The sequence below is a fragment of the Camelina sativa genome, chromosome 17 (genome assembly GCF_030686135.1).
Source record: "Camelina sativa cultivar CO46 ecotype springtype chromosome 17, ASM3068613v1".
NCBI lineage: Eukaryota > Viridiplantae > Streptophyta > Magnoliopsida > Brassicales > Brassicaceae > Camelina > Camelina sativa.
In genome coordinates, this window is record NC_141896.1 from 33,215,485 (window position 1) to 33,238,602 (window position 23,118).

Here is a 23,118-nt window from a genome sequence, read left to right on the forward strand (position 1 = left end):
ATTTTGTATGGATGACACTGGTGCTTTTCAATTACCAGCTACAAGTCATTCGATGCGGAAGAATAAAAAAGACTTTCTGAAGGGAAAAGATTCATTGAATGACGAGCCACCTGCATCTCGGACTAGTCAAGCTATCTATGAGCGTATAAGGAAAGCCAAAACCCTAAAACATCTGTTTGCGGTGGGAATGGTCACGAAAAGAAAGTTAAAGGCTATGGAAGATGGCATAATTGGCATAAAGAAAGCATATTATGGCAGTTACTGTACTGGGTCGATATGAATTTAAGGCACAACCTGGATTTGATGCATGTTGAGAAAAATGTCTTTGATAACTTGATGTACACCACTATGAATGTAAAAGATAGATCGAAAGACAACATGCAGTCAAGATTGGATATTGCAAGATTTTGTTCCCGGCATGATTTACATCTAGATGCTCAAGGGAGAGCCCCATTCCCTATTTGGAGATTGAAAACCAAAGCTAAAGAGGCTTTATTAAAATGGGTAAAAGAAGATGTTAGATTCCCAGACGGCTATGTCGCAGATTTAGCTAGTTATGCTGATATGAAAATGGAAAGTTTTCGGGAATGAAGAGTCATGACTGCCATGTGTTTATCGAACGATTGCTTCCGTTCATATTTGGAGAGCTTTTATCGCGTAATGTCCACCTGACGATTTCAGGTATATAAATTAAACATGTAATTTGGTTTAGTTGTTGATATTATATTTATATATAACAACATATCATGTTAAAACTTTGTAGGGATTGGAGCATTTTTCCGCGACCTATGTAGTAGAACATTGGAGTAATCCCGCCTCGAAATTCTAAAGGATAATATTGTCATGATCTTGTGCAATTTGGAGAAAATCTTCCCTCCTTCATTCTTTGATGTAGTGGAGAACCTCCCTATTCACCTACCTTATGAAGCACAACTTGGTGGTCCTGTGCAATATAGGTGGATGTATCCTTTCGAAAGGTTTTTTAAACATTTAAAAGGGAAAGCGAAGAACAAAAGATATCTAGCTGGCTCAATAGTTCAATCCTACTTGAATGATGAGATATCTTATTTCTCAGAACATATTTCGCTTCACACATTTCTATAGCAAGCAGAAGAAGGTAAAACTCTAAATATGATTATTGAATTTTTCTATCAACTTCTAAAATTGTGAAAAAGTTTTACAAAATAAACTTTAACATTTTAATTCGGCATGAAGAAGGTGAAGTACCTGTATATCCTATACCAGTACCAGATATATTCACTCAAGTGGGTCGTCCAGGCGGTAAAAGTAGTGAATTTTGGTTAACTGAAAAATATTATCAATTCGCACATGCATATGTTCTGCGCAATTGTGCCTATTTCCAGCCACATGAGAGGTATTTTTGATTTACCAAGGATATTTGTAACCATATATTCTTAGGTAAACTTTAAAATATCTACTTCTTGTTGATAAAACACATATTGTTGGAGGCGTAAATTCGATATGAATATCCAGAACTATCTGATGAAGATGTTAGGTCAAAAAGAGAAGAAGATTTCCATGAATGGATTAAGCAATATGTATGTTTTACTATCCACCTATTCACTATATCAACATGATAAATATTGTGATCTAAAATTTTGAATATATATTTTGCACAGGTGCGTGCTGGTTTTGAAAGTTTTCCTCCATGGGTCCATGAAATCGTGGACGGTCTTGAAAATAAAGTCAAGTCATGGCCTATATATTTTACAAGAGGTTATCTGTTTCACACCAAATCTCATGGTCTCACTAAAAAACAATGAATTATGGGGTATGTGTCCGAGGACAAACTTATTCTTATACATCTGACGAGGACGATTTTTACGGGACCATTGAAAATATCATAGAGCTTACCTACCTAGGATTTTTGAATTTGAGGGTCACACTTTTCTATTGTGAATGGTATGACCCTACAAATAACAAAGGCACTCAAATACGCGATGGAGGCATTGTTGACGTGTTGTCATTAAGGAGATACCGACATTATGAACCGTTTATATTAGGTAATGTTCTATTTTAAATATATATATATATATATATACATCTAATTGGAGACCCGTTTTTATGTGTAGGTTCTCAAGCTGATCAATTTTGTTATCTTTCATATCCTCACACTAAACGACCTCGAAAACTTTGGCTCAACGTTCTCAAAGTTAATCCAAGGCATGCTGTACAAGGAAACTTAAAACAAAAGGAGGTTGTTATATTGCAGCAAACAGTTGATGATGGAATGACAGATACAATAGAGGAGATCCTAATTGACAGTTTCGTAGATGGTAATCATCCTAATGAAGAAATTGATTTTGAGATCAACGACGCTGAACCAGAAGACGAATTTTGTGGCAACTACTCGTCGTTGTCTTCATCTTCAGATGAGGATGAAGATGAAGAAAATGAAAATGAGGAATATGAATAATTTTCATGTTTAATATTTGTGTATTTGTAATTTTATTGAAATCTCAAACACTTGTGTTATTGTAATTTTATTGAAATTTCCTACTTGTTTTCTCTACTTATTTGTCACAAAAGAGTCGTAAATTACCACTACTTTGCGAATACTATGTTTAGATCAATATTTCACTCCTGGTGTCGTTTAAATGTATTTAAGTGAGTCTAAATTACGACTGAATTCAGATTAATTTGTGACTACAACTGGAAACTGTGATTGAATTGCTTCTCTTTAGCGACTGTTTTAAATTAATCAGAGAATTTTTCAAATATGAATACAAAACATGTAGCCTTATACATTTCTACTTATATCTGACGTATATTATTTACTAAATTTTAAAAACAAAATCAATAAAACACAAAATTTGACAATTATGTTTATATCTTCCAAAACATGTATTAAGGTTACTTGTGTATTATAAAGGAAGAGTAGTTAAGATGCTTTATCTTTACAAAAACATATACAAATTATTTTGTTTGATATTTTATCAAAAATAAACTCTTAAATTATAGTTTAAATGATCAAAGAGTCATACCCAATATCTTTCTGGTGATAAAATCTTAACACAAAATTATACTAATATTTTATAGTCACAAATACGTCACAGGTTGAGACTATAGTGTGATCGAGTTAATTATTTGCGACTGTTTTGCCACGCTCTTGATCGAATTGCTTCTGTTTAGCGACTATTTTAAATTAATCAGAGAATTTTTCAAATATGAATACAAAACATGTAGCCTTATACATTTCTACTTATATCTGACGTATATTATTTACTAAATTTTTAAAACAAAATCAATAAAACACCAAATTTGACAATTATGTTTATATCTTCCATAACATGTATTAAGGTTACATGTGTTAATTAAGTAAGAGTAGTGAAGGTTGTATATATTTACAAAAACAGTTACAATTTATATTGTTTGATCTTTAATCAAAATTTAACTCTTAAATGAGAGTATACATGATCAAAGAGTCATATCTAATATGTTTACTCATATACAAAATATATCTAATATTTTTACTCATACACTAAAGTCACAAAAAAGTCACAATAACAGACTAAAGTGTGGCTAGGGTTATAATTTGCGACTGTTTTGTCACTAAGTAGATTGTGCATCTGTTTCTGTCAGTCGCAATAGAGTCTTAAATCCGGTGGTGGTCGTGGTTCTAAATCCGGTGGTGGTCGTGGTGCTAGATCTGGCGGTGGTGGTCGTGGATCTGGTGGCATTGCGAGACGAAGTAGAGATATTGCTTCGTCGTCTCACTCCTCTAACCCTTCCTCTCACAATGACACTTCATCACACTCCCAACATTCTCAACCGTCGCTTCCATCTCAGTATACGCAAGCATCATTTCCCCAGTATTCTCGACAAGCTTCACCTCAGCCACAACAACCAGGATTTCAACAACAGCTCCACTCCCAGATGCAGCAGCCACCACCACCGCATGCTCATGTTCCGGTGTATCAACAGCCAGCTCCTCAGAATTCGGGATACCAACCGCCGCTTCACAATCTTGGATATCAACCACCGCTTCACAATCTTGGATATCAACCACCGCTTCACCATACGGATTATCCACCGCCGCTTCAGAATCTGGGGTTTCAGCCGCCGGCTCCTCAGAATCCGGTGTATCAACAGCCGGCTCCTCAGAATCCAGGATTTCAACCGCCGCCGCCTCAGAATCAGGACGATCAAGAGCATCCACCACCGGCTCAGAATCAGGAGAATCAAGACTTCCAACAGCAACTTGATGATTTGCTTGCACTTCCTGGTGGACACCATCTTCCGATCTTGAGTCCGCTTCCCATCCCCGACACTCAAAGCATATGGTAAAATATTTTTTTCTTTTATTTTATCATTTGATTATCGTTTAGATAAAGAAGTAGAAGAAAAATTTGTGTGTTGTGTTGTAAAGTTTAAGTGTGTTGTCAAGTTTGATGTGTTGTGTTGTGAAGTTTGGTGTGTTGTGTTGTAAAGTCTGGTACAAAGTTTCATAGATTATTGTTTGGTTTGTTTTCTTATTGTTTTCAAAGTTCGGTTCGTTTTCTTAGTTGTTTTCAAAGTTTGGTGTGTTGTGGTGTGTTGTGTTGTGTTGTGAAGTTTGGTTCGTTTTCCATTAGATTATTGCTTTGTGATTCATTCGTTTATGTTTGATGGCTTCTAGTTTATAACTTAACAATCTCATATTTATGTAACAGGTTCGGACGAGACAAAGGAAAGCTATCTCGTGTTATTTCTGGGATTTTAAGGAGAAAGTTTGATGGTCCATACTTCAGCTGGAAGGTTACGCCCTTACACATACGAGAGAGATATTTTAGATCCTTTGCGGTAATATGTGAGACAGTTTCTATTTTTTTACTATTCTAAGTTAATGAGTTTGTCTTTTTTTACTTACTAGACAGTTACTTTACATTGTTGTACTGTGTAGGGGAAATACAACTGGGATGTTGCGATTACTGAGCTTGTGAGAGAAGGATTTGTGAAGATAGAGAAAAAAGAATGAAAGGAATTGTAAGTCAGGCAAAGACGTATGATGAGCCACCGATTTGGATCAAGCCTACGCTTTGGAACAAAATGTGGGAGCATTGGGACACACCCGAAGCTAAGGAGAAGAGATGTAATGCATCCCAAGCCCGTACTTCTGATCGTGGTGGTCTTGGAATCCACAAACATCTATCCGGCCAGAAATCTTACTTGCAAATTCAACAAGATGTTGTAAATGCTCTAAACTAACTCTAATTATTTCATTTAAATATTTCATTTTCCACAATTAACATTCTTTTATCCGTTGTAGGAAGAAAAATTGGGACGTCCTGTCTCGCTTGGAGAGGTGTTTGTCGCAACACATACAAAGGCAGATGGAAGTTTTGTTGATCAGAAGGCCAAACAAGTTGTTGAGACATATGAGAAGAACATAGAAGAGGTAATGTCTCAAATGGAGTTTGATGGTACAGACCACTCCGCGCCAGATTCTACTCATGCAACCCTCCTCCCCATTCAAGAAAAAGATGACATTTTCTTAAAGGTAGTTTCCTATACAATTGTCTTTGTTTTGCCAATGATAATTGTCTTAATTTGCTAAGCTAAGTATCTGATTTTGATTGATGCTTAAGAATCCTTGATATTGATATACTTTTGATTGATGCTTGAGAATACTCGATGTTGATCATCTGGGTTTGTGTGATATTTATGTTTATTATGTTTGTTTTGTGAATGATCATCTCTTCTTCTGTCTTAGTGTACTGTAACATATGCCAAGGGAACCCCCTTTGGACTTGGAAGTCTCTCGAAGATAATCACCACAGGGAAAAGAAAGGCTACTTATCCAAGCACTAGTCCAACTTTGCTGTTAGAGATTCAAGAACAACTCTAGGTTGCTCGTCGTAAGCTCGCTGATCAAGATGAAGAAAATGCTCGACGTGCTAGAGAAGATGCTAGACGTGATGAGGAGCAACGTAACGCTCAAAACCGCATTGCAACCTTGGAGATGCTCGTATCGTACTTGAAGACCAGTGATCCGGGGGTTGCATAATTCTTGTCTACTCAACCACCAGCCCATGCGCCATTCACCACAACAGCACCAGCAGCCAACATCACTCCAGCCACAACGGCCAATGTCAACCCACCCGCACCAACCACTTCAGGAGCTAGTTCACCATCTACTTCACCAATAACTTCACCAGCGACTTCACCAACCACTTCACCAACCACATCACCTTTGTCAGTATCATCCTCTCATGCTTAACTAACTAATACTATCTCTCTTAAGCCTCTATAACTATTTTTTGGATTGTGTAGTAGTATTTCTATCTCCCTTAGCCTAAAACTATTTTCTGGATATGATCATTGAATGAATTGTATGTTTTTGGTTAATATCATTCAGATTCGGGATTTTAATTTAAATTCAGGTTTTTTTTTTTCAAATTTTATTGTATACTGTCCCAAATTACTAGCTATAGTTTCACTGATTTGCGACCATTTACAATTTAAAAAAGCACAAACCAAGTACCAAATTCGTTGTGTATATGTCACGATTTTGGGACTAAAAAAACTTAGTCTTCAGTCAGTCACAAAACATTCTGACTCCTTTGCGACTACCTTGTGACTAAAACAGCGACTACTTTAGGACCAAAATTTCAAATTTTTAAAGTTCATCCTCAACACTATGGTATTAAATCAGTCTTCCAAACGTAGCTAATTTGTGACTACCATATCGTCTAAACCAAGTCGTATGTTACGACTGCGTCAATGAGTCACTGTAGAGTCGTTAATTACGACGGTATATTTCTGTCTGTTCGTAGTCGCTAATTAACGACCATAACCCTTGTCTAGTTGTCTCCAATGCGCCAAAAATAAGGGACTGTTTTGCGACCAAAACATTTTGCGACCAAATATTTGCGACGGTTTAGAACAGTCCTTCAATAGTCGCACATACCGACTTAGCGACTGATTTGAGACGATTCTGTTGGTCACAAATGACATGTTTTCGTGTAGTGATAGACTCATAGAATGAAAAGGAAAATTGATTGATGATTCTCAAATGAGATTACATGTGTTTATATAGGGATATGAAACTTGGTAACAAAGCCAAGTATTTATTATTCTTGAAACTAAAATAAAATAAGTATAGATAGTTGAATGAAGACCTAACTCTTGATGTTTTCCTTCCTAAGGTGTCCATCTCAAGGTGAGTTGAACTTCATTTTCGTCACCCCTCTTTAACCACAAATTAAAGTGATTATTTTGGGCTTTATTTGGCTTGTATTAAGCTCAAAGTGGCATGGACTTGATAAGTATCCCTAATAGATTTTTTCCATGCTCTCTTTGGCCATAATCTCTTGAATTAGCCCATGAAGTGCATTCCTTAGCTTCTTAGCTTTTGTTGTAGTCATTGGTTCTTCAGGTACAAGCAATGGTTCCTCAGCTACAAGCAATGGTTCCTCAGCTACAAGCTCTCCTCTGGTTCAAGCTCAGCTACATTTTCCTTAGGTTCAAGCTCAGCTAAAAGCTCATCCTACTTAGTTCCATCCATGATCACATCATCCCCCTCCTCTTGAAAAGGATTTGTCCTCAAATTTGGATCATCCGCCACAAAAAGAACTAAATCAGAAACATTTAAGCTTGAAGATAAAGTTGTTAGGCATTGTCATTGATCTTTCTTTTGATCTCAAAGTGTCCATCAATTCTAGGCATGAGTTTTGATTTCCTTTCAGCTGGAAATCGTTCTTTCCTCAACAGAACTCACACTTGGTGATGCGAGCGCCGGACGTCTCGCGGTACGGACAGAACGGCTTGGCTTCGGGACTCTTAGGATAGAGGCAACTTTCCTCAGACCAAACTTTGTAGAATGAATGTAGGAGGAATAAAAACGGTGGAAACGGAGTTTGGCAGTAAACAGACAAGCAGATCGAAAGTTCAAACTTTGGTCACGTCGTGGTCAAGCGGCTACGGTGGCGGTATGGTACGGAAAAGGACGGCGGCTAGCAAACCGAGTGAGAAACTCGACCTTTGTTCACTAGTGAGCGATGGAGTTGAAGCGGAACACAACGAACGGTTGGAACCGAACGCGGTACGGTAGAGATGGACGGAAGGTGGATCGATGCGACGACACACGGGAGATGGCTCAGCCCGTGATACGGTCGACTAGAAGGTCTTGAACCCGGTTCACGAACCTTCTAGGGTTTCTCTAGAGCCAAGTCCCGGACTTGAGCGGCAGAGAGGAGTGAGACAAGAAAACAAAGATTCTCTCTTTGGAAATTAATTCAATATTCCAGTCTCAGTTTTACAAAGAGGGTTTAGGCCTTTTTATAGGGAGGCTTACATATGGGAGACTCTAAAACCCTAGACACGCGGCCAAAGCTAAGGAGCATACATGTCCCTAAAAGTAAAAGCAAAAGCAATTCAAAACAAAGACCAATCCAACGGTCATAAGAGAGTTCAAAGGAAATAAAAGAAAGGAAAGGAAGGAGATAGAAATGCCACGTCATTGGTGGAATGTGGAGGATAGAATCTTCTATTCCTTGGCTCCACACTAGCGTGATGGTGAAGACACGCGAATCAAGCTTCCCAAAGCTGGTCGCACCCAAGGCTCTTCTTTGGTGATGCTAGCCACGAGCCCTTGGTATAAAGGTTGGAGCTTGGCTTGAAATGCCCATTAGGTGACTTGTCATGCTCCTCCTTGATGATCCTTGGAGACTGGTTGGTGCCGCACGTCACTAGAAATGCCGGTCCCAAGTTGTCCCGCGGGTGGTACGAGTGGCCGAGAGGTGTCCGAGTGTTGTCCGAGAGGTGGCGGAGAGACGACCGAGAGATACAAGTGTTCACGGTCGAGTGACCGATCCTGTGATCACATCATTCCCTCCCTTTTATAGAAGTTTTGACCTTAAAACTTTGCTCATCACCTGGATCAAAAAGGAAAACCCAAATCAGCAGCATCAAAAGTTCAACCGCGGTTTAATTTACGGGGATCAAAAGGAAACAGTAAGGCTTTAAGAGAAAAGGATAAGACTTCCTCGGTAAGGCCAGTGGCGTTTGTCGCTCCGATCCCTTCATGAACCATGGTTGGTTGCTGAAGCTCTCCAGGATGCCACACAAACGTTTGATCCGCACCAAAGTTGCAAAAATGCTTCGCCATAGGACCTTGTGCGGTAACAGCCTTGGCGCTAAGAGTGGAGAAGGATGGCACGGTATTGGAAACTCCCAGCTGGAGCATACTACTTGAAGTGGTCAAGAATAATACTAAATGGGAAGACCCTTCAATTGCCATCTTCGGTGGCTCGACTTGCTTTAAACTCCCCATTAACAAGCAAACGCCGGATATGAAGTTGATCGCGCGGGTAGACTCTTCATTGGCCTCGCCTAATGACTCGGTATGCATCTCGGATGAGGATTCACGTACCATGGTCGGCTCCGGACGCGGCGGTCGAGCGTTGGCTCGGTCGTCAAGAGCAGTAAGTAGTTGACTGTGGTCTGCATGAGACCTCGAACTTGTACCTCCGAGTGTGATAGCTTGGTGATCGGGAGGCTCGGCTGGCGTCTCTATGATTCCTCCTGAACCATAGACTTCCTCTTTATTGTCCGGTTCATGCTCAGATTGCTCCGTTGGTGTGACGTCCTCAATTAAGTTGGTATTCGGCCTGTTCCACGTCAAAGCATCTTGTTCCAGCTGGTAAGGAACTCGCGAGACCGGCGTTGGTGAAGACACTAGAGCCGAGTGTTGGTTCCGTGATGATTCTCCATGGGTATAAGTTGTCTCTACTTGGCCCAACATTTCTCCAAGGTGTTGGAGTTGAGATTGGATAGAGATCAACTCGTCCATGTAACTTGTTGCTCCGGGAGAATGCACCGGCTTCCTTGAGGCTTGTCCCCTTGGCTTAATCCGTGATTCCACAATGCTTGCCTTGGCTTTGTCTCGGCCGCGACTAGATTTTTGGATCGGTGATGCGCGTGGTGACCAGCTCGGAAGACCTTTGTTCCCAGTACGGACAGCACTTGACTTGCTGGATGATGCGTACGGTGTCCAGGTTGGAATTCCTTTGGCGCGTCTTGGGAACTTCTCCTTAGGCTCTCGTTGATATGTGGAGGGTATATAGTAAGAACCCAAATCATCACTATCGGACTCTTCATAAAGTTTCACCATGGGCTTGCAATGGCGTGTAGTTTGTGAATTTGACGGCCAATAGCAGTCCGGTGTTCTATGCTCATGTTCCACTTGATCATGCCCTTCTTCATAGTCCTCTGTGTACCATGATGCGTCCTTGGTAGCCTCTTGTTCCGGATCATAATTTGGTGTGTGTCGTACCATGTTTCTTCCTCGGTGGCCTCTTGCTCCGGGTCTAGACCATGGTCTTCATCATACCATGATCCCAACTCGGAATCGTTCCCATCAGATTCCATGCTTGATCAGTGTGGAATCAAACGTTGCATGCTGATCGCAGTCTTGGAACGAAGTATGGTCGATGGTACGGATAGCTATCAGAGATCATCGACGGTACGGACGGCTATCGGAGATCGTCGACGGTACAGACGGCTATCGGAGATCTTCGACGGTACGGACGGCTATCGGAGATCGTCGACGGTACGGAGGGCTATCGGAGATCGTCGATGGTACGGAAGACTGGGGCGAGCAACGGTATGGATGGCCGATTTTGTACGGACGGTGGTTCAGACGGCTCGTACGGACGACAGAAGGTAGTCGGACGTTGATACGGACGGTAGTGCGACAATGGTACGGACGGCCAACGGTTGTTAGACGTTGGTACGGACGGTGGTCGGCATACAGATGGCAAGGACGATCAGTCGGATACGGAAGTCGATGACCGCGGTGCGTCCGGCTCTCGGTCCACGGTTTGATTCGTGACTTTGGCTCGCGTGTGACGTCAGTTGGAACACTCGTGCACACCTCTCCACAAGTCACACGTTTTTGCTTTAGTGTAGCGAATATCCCAAACGCAAAATGAATATTCAATGATTGAAAGATAGGATCCAAAGATTGAACCAAAGCAAAAGCAGCCTACAAAACGACAAAAGGTAAGGACCACCACTAACAAGGAAATCAAGGTAAAGCAACGAACTTTATCGATCGAAACCCTAAAACAACCAAAAACAAAAGCAACGCAACCTAACAAAGATCTAGCTAAGCGAACAAAGAACACAAGAACAACGAGAACGAACAAGAACAAACTAGATCGAACAGAGAACTAACAACCTAGAGCAAACGGAAGCAAACGATGATAACAAAAACATGAAATTAGAGGTAAAGGAAAGATACAACCTTGTAGGGATGCTTTAGCTCTGATACCAACTGATGCGAGCGCTGGACGTCTCGCGGTATAGACAGAACGGCTCGGCATCAGGACGCTTAGGATAGAGGAAACTTTCCTCGGACCAAACTTTGTAGAATGAATGTAGGAGGAAAACAAACGGTGGAAACGGAGTTTGGCGGTAAACAGACGAGCGGATCGAAAGTTTGAACTTTGGTCACGTCATGGTCGAGCGGCTACGGTGGCGGTACGGTACGGAAAAGGACGGCGGCTAGCGAACCAAGTGAGAAACTCGACCTAGGTTCACTAGTGAGCGATGGAGTTGAAGCGGAATACAACGAACGGACGGAACCGAACGCGGTACGGTAGAGATGGACGGAAGGTGGATCAATGCAACGACACACGAGAGATGGTTCGGCTCGTGATACGGTCGACTAGAAGGTCTTGAACCCGGTTCATGAACCTTCTAGGGTTTCTCTGGAGCCAAGTCCCGGACTTGAGCGGCAGAGAGGAGTGAGACAAGAAAACAAAGATTCTCTCTTTGGAAATTAATTCAATATTCCAGTCTTAGTTTTACAAAGAGGGTTTAGGCCTTTTTATAGGGAGGCTTACATATGGGAGACTCTAATAACCCTAGACACGCGGCCAAAGCTAAGGAGCACACATGTCCCTAAAAGTAAAAGCAAAAGCAATTCAAATCAAAGACCAATCGAACGGTCATAAGAGAGTTCAAAGGAAATAAAAGAAAGGAAAGGAAGGAGATAGAAACGCCACGTCATTGGTGGAACGTGGAGGATAGAATCTTCACTTCCTTGGCTCCTAAGTATGTCATTGAAAGTTTTCAAGTCATGAGCCAAGCGGGAACGAAGTGGAGATGCACTAGAGCTCGTTGCCTCGTTAAACCCATTGGGACAAAGCCGAAGTAGGAAAATGAGTACAGGTCCTTCTAATGACTTTGGGGATTCTTCACACTAGTGTGATGGTGAAGACACGCGAATCAAGCTTTCTAAAGCTGGTCGCACCCAAGGTTCTTCTTTAGTGATGCTAGCCACGAGCCCTTGGTGTAAAGGTTGGAGCTTGGCTTGAAATGCCCATTATGTGACTTGTCATGCTCCTCCTTGATGATCCTTGGGGACTGGTTGGTGCCGCACATCACTAGAAAGGCCGGTCCCAAGTTGTCTCGCAGGTGGTACGAGTGGCTGAGAGGTGTCTGAGTGTTGTCCGAGAGGTGGCCAAGAGACGTCCGAGAGATGCGAGTGTTCACGGCAGAGTGACCGATCCCGTGCTCACATCACTTGGTCTCAGGGTGTGAATACAGTCTTGCGCCTTCCCATCCATTCTAGCTCTTTCACTCAAAGGTAGAGTGGTTAGATCCAATGGATAAAGGATTAAAGCCATAAACGATCTGGAACGGAGAAAACTTAGTTGAAGAATGAACTAATTGATTGTATGAAAACTCAACATGTGGTAAGCAATCTTCCCAAGTTTTTATGTTCTTTTTGATCAAAGCATGCAAGAGAGTAGAAAAGGTTCTATTAACTACTTCAATTTTCCCATCAGTTTGCGGATGACAAGTAGTGGAGAATAGCAACTTATTCCCTAGTTTAGACCAAAGTGTTTTCCCGAAGTAACTCAAAAACATGATATCCCTATCAGAAACAATTGACTTAGGTTGATGTGACCCGGAGACGCGGTCGCGGTACGGTCGCGGCTTGAGCTCTCGGCCAACTTTTGAAAGGTAGAACTTTCCTCGGCAAAGGTTCTAGGCTTCAGATCTAGGTGAGAATCAAACGAGGGAAACGGAGTTTGAAGGAATTCAAACGAGCCGTTTGGGAGTTACGTCAAGAAGCCACGAACGGATCGATCGGATGGTACGGATGCAGAACGAACGAACGAACGGTTGCGGTGGAAACGATGGTGGAGACGAGTTGAGATGATTTAGTGGAGAACTCGAGGACTTATGAAAGAGGACTCAAGGTTGCAAAGGGAAAGATGGAAAACGAAGTGAAGGGGAAATACGAATGGATCGAGAGACGACACAAGACGTTTGGCTCTCCTCTTGATACGGTCTCTAACAAGGTCGAACCCGGTTCGAGGCTTGTTAGGATTTTCTCAAGTTTCAATCCCGGATTGAAGAAAGATAAGAGTGAGACAAGTTTCAAGAATCTCTCTTGAAGAAAAGTTTTATTTTCATACAAGTCTAAGGAAGGAACAAGGGCTTAAGGAGAGTTTAAATAGCTAGGTCTAGATAGGAGCTTAAGGACACGCGGATTCATCTTGATCCGCACATCGTCCTTTTGACGTGTCCCTTTTGCAAGGAGAACACATCGCCACCTTTTGACTAACACGCTTAGCCACAAACACTCTCCAACGTTCACAAACATAAGGATCAAAAGAGAATATTCTCAAGTTCAAAATTAAACCAAAAATAAGAGGGAAAGAGAGATAACCGCCTTAGCCTTGCGCGTGAAGCAACTTAGCCTTTGGGACATGCCTCGGTAAAACCTTCTCCGGTAAACCCATTGGGACAAACCCGGAGTGAGGAAAAAGAGTACACTTCCTTGCTTAACGACTTGATCGTCTTCACTCTTGGGTAAGAGTGAAGACTAAGCGGACTGAGCCTTCGGAGTCTTCATGGGATGGCTGGCGTTGGACGAAAGTTTGGACAAATAGGTTGAGCCGCTGCTTGGCCGCCTTTGCTAAGCTCTTGGAACGTGTGGTGGCTCCGGGAAGGATTGTTGGAGCCTTGGCCGCGTCTGAAGAGGATGCCCTGGTCGCGTCCGATACGTCTTGGTCAGGCGTCTCGGTCGCGTCCGGCGTGTCTTGGTCTTCTTGGCCGAGGTCACGTCCTGCGATCACATCATAGGTACTCCATGAAAACGAACAATTTCCATGAAGAAACAACTCATCAACATGCAAAACATTGTCAGTTTTGTGACAAGGTATGAAATGAGCCATTTTTGAAAATCAATCAATGACCACAAAAACTAAATCTTTACCAGTCCTAGTTCTAGGCAAACCAAGCATAGAATTCATAGAAATATCATGCCAAAGCTGAGTAGGAATAGGATATTGATACTTTACCGTGATGTTGTTGATGGCTCTACAACCAACACACATGAGCCAACTTCCATCCTTTTTGGGCACAAGTAGGACTGGGACCGCACATGGGCTCATGCTCTCTCTAATATGTTCCTTCTCCATGAGCTCATTAACTTGTCTTTGCAGCTCCAATGTCTGTACGGGATTTGTCCTATAAGCTGGTCGAATTGGAAGTGATGCACCAGGGACGAAGTCAATTTGGTGTTCTATACCTCTTAGTACTGGCGGCAAACCGTTAGGGTTCTCTTCTGGAAAGATATCTGAGAATTCCTGGAAAACATCTAGTAAATCACTCGGGAGCTCCGGTGCAAGGTCAGAGAATGCTATTAGTGTTTCTTTATACACAAGCAAAATAAATGGCTGTTGAGAGTACAAAGATTTCCTTACTTGACTCTTTTGGACAAAGAAGTTGGAGTTCTTAGGAGATACCTCAGGTTTTGTTGGTTTAATTTCTTTGTCTCGGCTTTTCTTCAACTGGACTTGGTCTTGATGGACCTCCAACAGAGTTAAAGGAACCAGAGTGATCTTCTTTCCTTTATGCTCAAAGGGATGCCGGTTGGTGTAGCCATCATGTATTGCCCTCATGTCAAACTGCCAACGTCTTCCTAGAAGGATATGGCTTGCATCCATGGGAAGGACATTGCAGAGGATCTCGTCTTCATATCGGCTGATGGTAAGAGGAACCGTGAGTTGCTCCCTGACATACTGTTCGCCCGTTTCATTCAACCATTCTAGTTTAAAAGGCCGCGAATGAGGTCTGGTCTAAAGTCCAAGCGTCCTAACAAGAGTATCACTAGCAACGTTAGTACAGCTTCCACTATTAATGATCAAAGAACAAACTTTATCTTTAACTAAACATATAGAGGGAAATAAATTCTCCCTTTGTTCTCGGTCATTGGACTTAAGCTGCACGCTCATGATCTCCTAGTGACCAGAAGTGTACCTTGAGTTGGATATTCAAACTGTTCTTCCTCTTCGTCAAAGATTGGACCAAAATCTTCCTTTTACACTTTATCGTCCTCGGACTCCACTTCACCGTTGTCTAGGAGGATCATTACCTTTTGATTCGGACATTTGTTGGCATAATGTCCAAGTCCTTGACATTGTGGTAGTGAGCCGGCATAAACCGTTTCCTCATCAAGGTAGTGAGCTCATCCCATGAAGCTATTGGTCTTCCACCTGTCCATTTCCTGTGAGTCACAACTTGATCATACCATTTAATATCATAGCCTATATACTCAGTTGCTGCTAACCTATCCTTCTTGAGTTCATAAAATTTTTGACAATCAAACACTAACTCCATTTTCCTTTCCCATTCTAGGTAAACATCCGGATCGTTTTTACCTCCAAAGGTTGGAATTTTAAATTTGAAACCACCTAAATTGTCATTTCTTGTACCGAAAGGATTAAAATCACCTTGATCACGGTTTCTAAGACTTCATCTAGGTCGGTTGATGGATCGATCATCTTCTTCATGGAACTCCTCTTCTTCAATTTCCTCCTCGGGCCGGTAAGTCCTCCTTGAATGTTCCCTCTTGGGTGCAGGTCTAGAACGAGTTTGTTGGCTGTTCTGAATCTCGTTGAGCCTCTGATGTAGTTCTTCTAGACCTGTATTCATAAGGTTAGTAATAGTGTAATTCAATGCCCTCATATGCAAGTTAGATAGCCCGATGACAGATAAAAACTTAGCAGATAAAAACTTAAGTGTTTTTCTGAAAACTTAACACCAATAGTTAGCAGATAGAAAATCCTCACACACTTAAGTGTTTCTCTTGATTTTGGTAGGTCACTTAAGAGATTTCTCCCTAAGTTCTAAGAGAACAAATCCAAGCAACCCAATGGAATTCCCAAGCAACAAGGGAAGAAGGAAGATAGAAAGACAAGAGGATTTTGTGAAATATGTTTTAACCACTTGATACGCCCAAATTCGAGGATCACTCAGCCGGATTAGAAAGGATAGAAACTCGCCAAGGTGCAAGGTGGAACGAGGGAGATTTAATGGATTGAGGGGTCGCAAAGCAGTTGCGGAACGCTGCTGATATTCCCAACTCCAATCGCTGCTAGATATGACACACTAGTCCAGTAAGAGGAGGCTGTTGCTTGGATATTACACAGCAAGAAACAAAGAAGTGTTCTAGACAAAAGAACAAAGAGATAGACTCTTAAAATGAAAAGAAAAATTGATTGATTATTCTCAAATGAGATTACATGAGTTTATATAGGGATAAGAAACTTGGTGACAAAGTCAAGTATTGATTATTCTTGAAACTAAAACATAATAAAGATAGATAGCTGAATGAAGACCCAACTCTTGAAGTTTGCCTTTCCAAGGTGTCCTTCCCAAGGTGAGTTGAACTCTATTTTCGTCACCCCTCTTTGACCACAAAATAAAGTGATTATTTTGGGCTTTCTTGGACTTGAATTATGCTCAAAATGGACTGGACTTGGTACACAACATCCCCAATAAAATATTATATGCTCTCCTTGCCCATAATCTCTTGAATTAGCCCAATAAGTGCATCCTTGAACTTCTCTCTCTTCCACTCCTTGGTCCAATTTTGCTGATGAGAAACAACATGGGCTGTACCATTTCTTCACTTTTGCCTTAGTAGAAACAACACATGATTGCCATACATAATTTTGGAAGCTCTTAAACCAGTTGAACCTAAAACTCTTCAAGTGAACAACTAGATTAACCTCCTTAGGCAATTGGAATGTATCGCAAATGGTTGTTTCGCTGGAAGAATTGAACTTTAACTTTGTTCGTGTTGAACAAGGCTCAAGGATCTTCATGGATGGTCTCATGATCATCTCATACCCCTCCTCTTGAAAAAATTTCGTCCTCGAAACTGTAAGGCCTTGGGTTGGAGAGTGTTGAAATGATTCTTCAGGCATAGATAATATTGGATACCTCTTTATTGGTGCATTAGTTAAATAATCCATACTGACAAGGTTTTTTATGAACATGCCTTCCTTCACGGCTTCCTCAGTCTGATCTTTGCTGACCTCTTTGTGCTATGGTAACTCGGCTTCCATTTGGTCACTCAGTAAATTTGTTATTTCCAACTGATTCTTCTGAACTAGCAGCTCCTTATGCTCCTTTGGTGATGGTAACAAATCAAATACAACATGCTCTTCCTTAGAAACAAGAGACGTCCTTGCTTGTGTTTAAAGTTACCAAGTTGCGGAAGGGTCCAGGGCCGAAGAACAGACGTGAATTGATGGCACATCCGGTTCATGGGACGATGAACAAACAAGGATGATGGTGAAAAGAAGGAAAAGGGAGAAATGGCCATGGAAAATGGTACAAAGGACGTAAGGCGTACCATGGGAATGGAATGGCGTGTACCAGCCGGACGGACGATGTACCACGGGACCACGGATGGATCAGACGTATCGGACGGGAGATCCGAAGATGGACAAGGAATATCGGTGTCATGGAAGAGAGGTCCGAAGAAAGTCGAGAAAGATCGGAGTCACGGACATGAGGACCGAGGACTACCAAGGAAATAGACTCGCGGACGAATGGGTCGTTTCTGTGGACAAGTGCGGCAGCTTGGGACGCAAGAGAGACACGGAAGAACGTGGGAAGCGGAAGAGTCCCTGCATGGGAGAGAGATGCCACGTGTTATGCGATTAAGCCACTTCCGCCAGCGAGTGAGATACACGCGCGAGTGGGGGAGAGTACATGCAAAAATTGTGACACTTGTCACTTGATTTTTGCCACTGCTAGCCTATGAAATCGAGTGATGTGCTTATAAATAGCACCTCTATCCTCTCATTTTCTACCAAAACCTCTCTAGACACTAAAGCTCTGCCCAAATTTTCTCTCAACTCTTTTGGAGAGAAAATCTCTTGATTTCGAGTGAAGAGGAAAAAGAAGAAGAAGATCTCGTCGGTGGGAAGCTCGCTCAAGGGGAGGTGCTGTCAGATTGGCGTGGTGTGGTGGAGTTCCAATCGGCCAAAGGTCTTCAAAGCCAAGGTAAGTTGTGGATTTTAAGGTATGAGAGGTGTGTGAGCTCTCTAGCTCTCGCATCGGCCCTTGTTGTGTGTTGCATGGTACTTGTTGCATGTAGATCTAGAGAGATGCATGTAGACAAAGGGGTTTTTAGAGCATTCTTGGGGGAGAATGATTTTATCTTAGACTAGATGCAAGTGTGAAATGCCTTGCATGCTAGATCTATTGATTTTAAAACTTGTGATGGGTAAAAATAATTTTAGAAACCTCATGCAAGTGTGAAATGCCTTGCATGTTGGATTTCTAGAGTTTTAAGAATTTTTCCAAGGGTGGATATAATTTCTAAAACTCTCAAGCAAGTGTGAAATGCCTTGCATGATGAGTTTTGGGGTTTTTAAGAATTTTTCAAGGGTAGGAAAATATTTTAAAAATCTCATGCAAGTGTGGAAGGTCTTGCATGATCGATTTTGGGAATTTTGGGGGTTGTGTTATGCTTGTTAAAATTGTAATTTAATTTTGCATAATATTTGGGTGAGGTTAAACCCCTAGATCCGATGAGAGATCGATCTACGGAGTGGTTTATTTTTGGTGAGTCCATATGTGAATTTCCGGGATGGAAAGAGTCGTATGAAGGACCCAAAAATTTAAAAATTAAGTTTAACCTCTATAAAATTGAAGAGTGGTTGTTGGTGAGGCCATGCGAGGAAGAGTGCCGCATGTGAACCAAAAATCAAAGAATTATAACCTCATGGTGTCGATGGAAGATCGAACCATTGGAGTGTTGGTTTCTAAAGACATGCGAGAATCTCCAGGTCGGAAAGAGCCACATGCATAAGGAATAATTTGGGGTTTAAACGCATGTAAAAAATGGTTAACTAAAAGACTTCAAAATTTGGGGGGTTGGGAGCATTTAGGATGCATGCATGGTAGGATTTTCTTAAGTTGCATGAATCATTTCTTGTGGCTTAAGTTTGTGTGGTGATTGTTGTTGCTGGCATGTGTTGCTTGCTTTTTGTGTGGTTTTGGTTGTGCTTAATTCTTGGAGTCTTGAGTCCTAGAGTTAAGTGTTTTCCTAGCTAGTTTGCGGGTTTAATGTCTCGGTCCGTAGCTAGAGATTGTACTCTGTTCCTGACATGTGTGTGGAAGTCCGATGAGCTAATCTAGAGGGATCTCATGGCATGACGGCTTTGGGTCTAGCTAGCTACTAGCCTGAACTGCATGACGATGCGGCACAGTATACCCGATTGTTACCTGGGATGGGTAACAACTCGGAGGATTTGGGGTGTGTCCGGTTGGTTGCCTTTTTGATATCAACGCGGAAGAGTGTTGGGACAGGACAGAGGATCAATGGGCCCTAGGTTGTGGATATATGTCTAGGATGTGTTCCCTAGGTTGATTGTGATATCCCTGGGTGAGGTCTGGTAGTGTCAGTCATGGTGTGGATACCTGACTTTGGAGTCAAGCGTGGTCAAGTTATCTTGATACACGACTAGCTCTTTCCACTTTGGCAGTGATTGCAAGGTGAAGTGGCGTGGAGGCCAAGTTAGAGTCAAGGTCTAGAAGAGTTGGGTCTTTTTTGTTCCTTGATTGATTGATTGATTGATTGAGTGGTTGATTGCTTGTTAAGCTTCCGCATTGCGTGCTTTGATTGTGGGGTAGTTGGATGTGTTGAGATAGCATGTTATAGGGAGATAGCATGTTATTGGGGGATAGCATGTTTAGAGGGTTACCCAACTCACTGAGTGATCTTAGATTGCTCACCCTTCTCCACAATTGTTTTTCTTGCAGGGAAAGTTAAGAGGGTAGTACCAAGTTTAATGGATCGGATAGGATGTTTTCGTGCTGTGTTGCAAAGTCCTTGCTTCTTCTTGTTATTTTTATTTCTTTGTTTCTTTGTTAAGTTGGATCCAACGCTTTGGTTTTCTGTTGTTATTGATTTTGTAAACTTTATTTTATATATATTAAATCGATTATTTTCATATATAAATCGGACAAATGGAGCTGGTACGGATTAGTCTGGGCCAGCATAACGCTGGGTACGTACCATGGGTTGCAAAGCCTAAGGAATGTACGTAGCAGATAGACAGGCGCCAGTGGACTGGCTGGGGATTCTAATTTTGTTGGTGGAACTTCAAAATACACATGTTATCATCCACTCTTTCTCTTACTTCTCTAGCACGTCTTGGTCTCAAGTGGCTCTCTCTTGAGGAATGACTACTTTAATAATCATCAGCCCTTGCTACTCTAGGTTGATCTATTTCTCTTCTATGATGCAACATTTGTGGTCGTCTCGGTTGTGCCTCCGCTTGAACTTCATCCAACCTTTTGTAGATGGCATTCATCTCAATCTTCCACGACCTTCGCATCTCTTCCATAAGTGCTTGAAATTGTAGATTTGGGATCCCAAGCTCTCTGTCTTCGATGATCCCACAATCTCGAGGATCATTATACATTTTTTTTCTTTTTTTTTCTTTTTTTTTTCTTTTCTCTTTTTTTGTTTTTTTTTTTGTTTTGAAAGAATATGAATAGATAGAAGATGAAAGAAAATGATAGAAGATGAAAAGATAGAAGAAGAAAGAAAAAGATGAAAAGATGGATAGATAAAAAGATCAACGGACAAGTACCGGTTGAGTGGCTCTGATACCACTTGATACGCCCAAATTCGAGGATCACTCAGCCGGATTAGAAAGAATAGAAACTCTCCAAGGTGCACGGTGCAACAAGGGAGATTTAATGGATTGAGGGGTCGCCCAGCAGTTGCGGAAGGCTGCTGATATTCCCAACTCCAATCGCTGCTAGATATGACACACTAGTCCAGCAAGAGGAGGCAGTTGCTTGGATATTACACACCAAGAAACAAAGAAGTGCTCTAGACAAAAGAACAAAGAGATAGACTCTTAAAAATGAAAAGGAAAATTGATTGATTATTCTCAAATGAGATTACATGATTTTATATAGGGATAAGAAACCTGGTAACAAAGCCAAATATTGATTATTCTTGAAACTAAAACATAATAAAGATAGATAGTTGAATGAAGACCCAACTCTTGAAGTTTGCCTTTCCAAGGTGTCCTTCCCAAGTGAGTTGAACTCTATTCTCGTCACCCCTCTTTGCCCACAAAATAAAGTAATTATTTTGGGCTTTCTTGGACTTGAATTAGGCTCACAATGGACTGGACTTGGTAGACAACATCCCCAATAGAATTTCCTATGCCCTCCTTGCCCATAATCTCTTGAATTAGCCCAATAAGTGCATCCTTGAACTTCTCTCTCTTCCACTCCTTGGTCGAATTTTGCTGATGAGAAACAACATGGGCTGTACCATTTCTTCACTTTTGCCATAGTAGAAACAACACCTGATTGCCATACATAATTCTGGAAGCTCTTAAACCAGTTAAACCTAAAACTCTTCAAGTGAACAACTAGATTAACCTCCTTAGGCAAATAGAATGTATGGCAAATGGTTGTTTGGCTGGAAAAAATTGAACTTCAACTTTGTTCGTGTTGAACAACGCTCAAGGATCTTCATGGATGGTCTCATGATCATATCACCACTCCAAGGCTGGATTTCTCCTCAGCCATCATGATTTCTCTTCCACCATCTAGCCAAATGCAAATCTTTTTTTTGTTATATATTAGGATTTTTTTTTCTTCTTTCTTTGTTTTTTTTTTGTTGAAAATAGAGATGACCTAGGTAAGGAGATGGCCCAGATTTAAGATAGAAAGAAGAAAAAGTGTTTAGAAATGGAAGATGAGAAGATGAACAGACAAGAACCGGTTGAGTGGCTCTGATACCACTTGATAAGCCCAAATTCGAAGATCACTCAGCCGAATTAGAAATGATAGAAACTCGCCAATGTTCAAGGTGAAACGAAGGAGATTTAATGGATTGAGGGGCCGCACAGCAGTTCCGGAAGGCTGCTGATATTCCCAACTCCAATCGCTGCTAGATATGACACACTAGTCCAGCAAGAGGAGGCTGTTGCTTTGATATTACACACTAAGAAACAAAGAAGTGTTCTACACAAAGAAAAAACAGATAGACTCATAAAATGAAAAGGAAAATTGACTGATGATTCTCAAATGAGATTACATGTGTTTATATAGGGATAGAAAACTTGGTAACAAAGCCAAATATTAATTATTCTTGAAACTAAAAGGAAATAAATATAGATAGTAGAGTAAAGACCCAATTCTGATGTTTTTCTTCCCAAATTGTCCTTCCCAAGGTGAGTTGAACTTCATTTTCGTCACCCCTCTTTGACCACAAAATAAAGTGAGTTTTTTGGGCTTTCTTAGGCTTGTATTAGGCTCAAAGTGGGCTGGACTTGATAAATATCATCCCATATAGATTTTCCCATGCTCCCTTTGGCCATAAGCTCTTGAATTAGCCCATGAAGTGCATTCCTTATCTTCTTAGCTTTTGCTATAGTCATTTGTCCTTCAGGTATAAGAAATGGTTCCTCAGCTACAAGATCCTCTGGTTCAAGCTTAGCTACATTTTCCTTATGTTCAAACACAGCTAAAAACTCATCCTACTTAGCTCCATCCATCATCACATCAGATAATATTGTTCCACCCCTCTCTTCCTATAATCATATCTAAGACCTGTGGCAAAACATCATCTAAATAATAAAAATATGGTATCAGAATTTAGAAATGAACTTCTTGAAATAATAATTTACAATAAACAAACAAAATTTGGTTCCTCTTCCTTCACAGCTTTGGGAGGAAGTTGAAACTAGTCTTCAAAGTTGAAACTTTTATGTTCTTATTAAAAATTGAGAGGAAAGCCATTTTGAGTAATACCTTGGCAACAGC

At 41.3% G+C, this 23,118-nt stretch overlaps 1 pseudogene; it reads right to left on the minus strand.

Annotated features, from left to right (window-relative positions):
• Positions 1-14,204: 14,204 nt before the first annotated feature.
• Positions 14,205-15,394, minus strand: LOC147924650 (uncharacterized; annotated as a pseudogene).
• Between the last annotated feature and the right edge of the window lie 7,724 nt (positions 15,395-23,118).